The sequence below is a fragment of the Pseudorca crassidens genome, chromosome 2 (genome assembly GCF_039906515.1).
Source record: "Pseudorca crassidens isolate mPseCra1 chromosome 2, mPseCra1.hap1, whole genome shotgun sequence".
NCBI lineage: Eukaryota > Metazoa > Chordata > Mammalia > Artiodactyla > Delphinidae > Pseudorca > Pseudorca crassidens.
In genome coordinates this window covers 142,585,244-142,589,879 of record NC_090297.1, presented here as the reverse complement: position 1 = coordinate 142,589,879, position 4,636 = coordinate 142,585,244, and the positions used below count along the sequence as shown (strand labels likewise).

The window sequence follows — 4,636 nt, the reverse complement described above, 5'->3', positions numbered from 1 at the left end:
TGAACAGCAGCTTCGATGTCAAGGACCAGCCTTAAAGGCGGCATCAAAAGATGCAGTAGTTCTTGGCTGATGATAAACTATGCCTGGAAATAGGTATCAGAGCATTCTTGTTTCATGCCCTAAAGCACTATGTAGATGATAAAATAGAGGGTGCACCAGAATTTCCCAGGTTGCTTATTGAAGCTGAAGATTGCTTAGAACTCCCTGCCCACTTGCCAGCCCGTCCCCCAGCTACTGATTCCTCAGGTCTGGAGTGTGTCTAAGAATCTGCACTTTAATCAACCTGTCCAGGTGATTTTGATGCAGATGATCTAAACACTTGAAGAAATATTGCAGGCATAGCCCCAGCATCTTTTTTTAATGTCTTGCTGTCTTAATGTTTGCCACATTTTAGGTTTTTCAAATCTATAAAGCTTAACCCTAGGAAATCAAAATCTTTACCATAGACACTAAACCCTCATGTCAACTTCAAGGAAAATGTGTGTGTGTGTGTGTGTGTGTGTGTGTGTGTGTGCGCGCGCGCGCGCACGCGCGCACACATGCGCGTAGAGAGAGAGAGAGATTAGTGCAGAAGATAAACCATTCAGAGTCCCTTCAATTGGGTTCCTTGTGACTTCACATTTGGACTGTTCTCTAGCTGCCCCTGGTGTTATGGGAGGAGAAATACACTTCCCAAAGTGATAGCTCTGCATGAGGGAAATTAAAGCATTATTGCCCGGGCATGGAACCACATTAGTAATTCAAAGTGATGTCAAAGGGGAAGGATTATGACTATTTCTATTTCCTGAAGGTAAACAATCTAATTTACATTAGAAAAGAGGACCTTTCCCAAGGACAGCCTGAAAAAATATATATCTATAAAAACAACGTGTTGGCTTCCCTTCATTCATTCACACTGCACTCAGAGGAAGAGTGCAGGAAGTCGGCTGCGGACATGTCTGTGGGCCTCGGTTCTGTGGCAACAGCGTGTGTCTCCAGGCTCTCTGTGGTCAGGGCTGAGGACCCACCTGGGAGAAGCTGGTGTGTCTGCCTAGATGAGACAGAACAGGGAGCTTGGGCACTGCTGCCTGCCCAAAAGCTGGGAAAGTGCCTGGCACATAATAGGTTCTCAATCAATATTTGCTGAATGAATGAATGAACTCTCTGATTCTTTGGTTGTTTATGTTCTTTTTAAAAAGAACTTAAAATTTTAAGATCTTTGTACATGTACACATACACACACACACACACAAGAAATTTGAAATTTTTATACCATTCTAAAGTTCTACCACTGAGTTAGTGTAGACATAGATATTTTCATATGGTTGTAATTGAGTGTGTGCTATTTACAATTCAAAGGTTATTTCATGAATCTGGGTTTCTTCTCCAAGAATGTTCTCCATGGGCTCCAGGAGGCCTTTTGTTTCTCTCATCCATCCATGACATCCCCTTCCACCTCCAGGACGATGCTGCTCTCTTCCAGACCTCCAAGAGGCTCATGTCCACCTGCCCACAGCCTGTGGCTTTCAGAAAACTTCTCCATAAAACCGTATCTACAGAGAATAAAGTGGAAAGAGCTTACTTCAGTTGCCTTAGGGCTGCCTGGGAATTTTCCTTGGGTACATCTAGCCAAAGTGATTATGTAACCCTTTCCTCCTCCTGTGAAGCTATGTGAGTTTTAAGAAAGACTGATCACCCTCTCTCCTCAGCTCACCTGCTGTCCCCCAAACATACGCGTGCACACACACACACACACCCCCCATAACTGTCCAAGACAAGGTCTAATTAATTGCCTCTGGGAATATCCCCCCAAACCTTCATCTTTCCTTCAGAGATATTCTCACCTGATCTTGCCATCAGTGACAAAAACTGTTGCCCCAATTTAAAACAAAAAAACCCTTCTGTTTCCTGTTTTCTTGGCTGTAGCTCCTTGCTAGTTTTTATTTTTTATTTAATGTGGTTTTAAATCCAAAGTGGTCCACACTATATTCATTTAAAAAGAAAGTGACTTCCCTGGTGACTCAGCAGTTAAGAATCCGCCTGCCAATGCAGAGAACACAGGTTCGAGCCCTGGTCCAGGAAGATCCCACATGCTGTGGAGCCAACTGAGCCTGTGCACCACAACTACTGAGTCTGTACTCTAGAGTCCATGTGCCACAATTACTGAAGCCTGGGTGCCTGGAGCCTGTGCTCCGCAACAAGAGAAGCCACCGCAATGAGAAGCCCACGCACCACAAATGAAGAGTAGCCCCCACTCACCTCAACTAGAGAAAGCCTGCGTGCAGCAACGAAGACCCAATGCAGCCAAAAATTAATTAATTTATATATATATATATATAAAGAAAGGAAAAACTGGCATTTTCATCTTAGATTGTATATTTTTAAAAATCTTCATTAATAGTAATTTCCATCCCATGTGACTTTATCATGTGCTGTCTGCAATCTTGCCCTCTACCTGTCACAACTGCCCAGAAAGCCCAGCAGTGTCCCTGTGGTGAAAACAATCTAGTGTGACTCCAAATTTTCCTATTTAAGAAGGACAGAAGTCACCATCTAATTATCAATGATGGCAAGAAAGCAGCTGGGTAAACGTGGCTCATTCAGGTAAGACGAACAACTACAAATTTCCACATTACAATTAGCTAGAAGACTAACAATATGAGAATCCCATAATGACCAGAAGGATCATATATGCTACCTCTTACAGTTTTTTGCTCTGTGTTTTTATTTTCTATTTTTTTGCGGTACGTGGGCCTCTCACTGTTGTGGCCTCTCCTGTTGTGGAACACAGGCTCCAGACGCGCAGGCTCAGCGGCCATGGCTCACGGGTCCAGCCGCTCTGCGGCATGTGGGATCTTCCCGGACCGGGGCACGAACCCGTGTCCCCTGCATCGGCAGGCGGACCTCTCAACCACTGCGCCACCAGGGAAGCCCTGCTCTGTGTTTTTACTCCTTTGCTTCTCTCCTCTCTGATCTGTCAGTGTGAGTCTCAGAAGACAAACATAATGGGGATGGGGAGAATTATTGTGAAAAACCACACAAGATAATGAGGCAAAGCCACACAGTACACAAATGCAAGCAATTACAACAACAGTCACTGCTTCCTCTGAAAAGTGTATGAAACAGTATTGTAAACCACGCATGATTTTTTTTGCCTTACATGATCATTTCAAAGATGCATTCTCTGTACTTCTAACAGGTAAAGTCTTGAAAACTCCCACGTCCTTACTTAGCTATCAGAGAGTTAATGCTAAGTAAACACTTAAAAGTATTAAAGGAGCTTTTTACCTTAAAGATTCTTGAAGACGGAAGGGTCTTCAGAGCTCATCTAGTCCACTGGTTCTCAAACCTGCTTTTGCTGGGCCCACAACTAGAGATCTGATTATGTGTACGGGGCAGCAGCCTGGGAGTGAATTCATTTGAAAAGCCCAGAGTTGATCTGATATCCAGCCAAGGTGGACAAATTGAGTCCAAACATCTTATTTTTTTATATGAGAAACAGAGAAACTAAATGAATTGCTAATGAGACATTTGAATCTCTCCTGAAATGAAGCGTTTTCATTATTCAACAAACATTTATCACATTCCCACCATGTGCTCTGCTCTATATTAGGCAATGATAGGATGAAGACAAACAAGATGTGAACTTTGCTCTCAATCATCTTACCTTGTCAAAGCAAATAATCACCCTCTAGTTATTAAATGAGTTAACACATTTTAAAAGCATTTGCACACAGTGACTGTTAGGGAGATATAATGTGTAATTATGGCTTCTCTGCGTTTGGACCCTGGAATTCTATGTAAAGCAAATAGCTCTGCACTGCTTTTTCTTTGCAGGAAATTGTGGTAACCGTTTTAACACGTAACCGAACACCTAAGGCATCCATATCGCCAATTTCAGAAGATTGATAAATGACTTCTGTATAGCCACTGATCTAACCAGCCAGAAACCACCGTGGTCTTACCCCAGTTGACCTTTGTAAATAGACTTGCTCATCAACACAGAGAAGGGCAAATGAAGAGACTGTAGGCTTCAACCTCTCCAGAACTGTTCTGCTGCCTCTGCCTGCTGTCCTCTGCAGAGGACATACGGGAACAACCATCTCGGTACGTGTTGAGATTCTGAACATGGATGTCTTTCCAACAACAAATCAATGCTTCTGCTCAGTACCGTCATCTCAACTGCCCCATTTCTACTAACAGGCTCCACTGTGGAAACTATGCTGCTTTGGGTATTGAGCTGGCCAGCCCTTGAGTCACCTTTCCATTCCCGTGGCTAGTGCGGATGCATTTACTCCCTAAGAGAGTGCTCTGGAAGATTAGGAAGGCCGTTCATTTTCCGCTAACCACACAGAAACACTGCTGAGCCGGCTCGGGCTCACCGATGCCTCAGACAGTTCTGTCACCCAAGTTTGCTTCTCACTCTTCTACGTCTTTTCTTGTGCCATTTGGCACAGTGTCTCAACTCCATAGGATTGAGAGCCAACTAACTTTTGGATTTTTTTCATTTATCTTTAGATGCTCTTGTTTTCCATGTGGGGCAGAATTTTCCTAATAAATGCTTGAACAGCAACTCCAGAGTTTCAAGTGACTTTTCTATGCCAGAATAAACTCTGACCAAGTAGTTATATGAGTAGGTCCTTGACTGGCTTAGGAA

The 4,636-nt window shown here is 43.5% G+C and overlaps 1 long non-coding RNA gene across 1 annotated transcript; it reads right to left on the bottom strand.

The window, feature by feature from the left end:
- Positions 1 to 1,233: 1,233 nt before the first annotated feature.
- On the bottom strand, positions 1,234 to 4,436 carry LOC137219831 (uncharacterized). The gene is made up of 2 exons (XR_010941265.1): positions 3,945 to 4,436; positions 1,234 to 1,532 (listed from the first exon to the last, which is right to left on the bottom strand). It is a non-coding gene; the product is annotated as an uncharacterized lncRNA (long non-coding RNA).
- Positions 4,437 to 4,636: the final 200 nt, after the last annotated feature.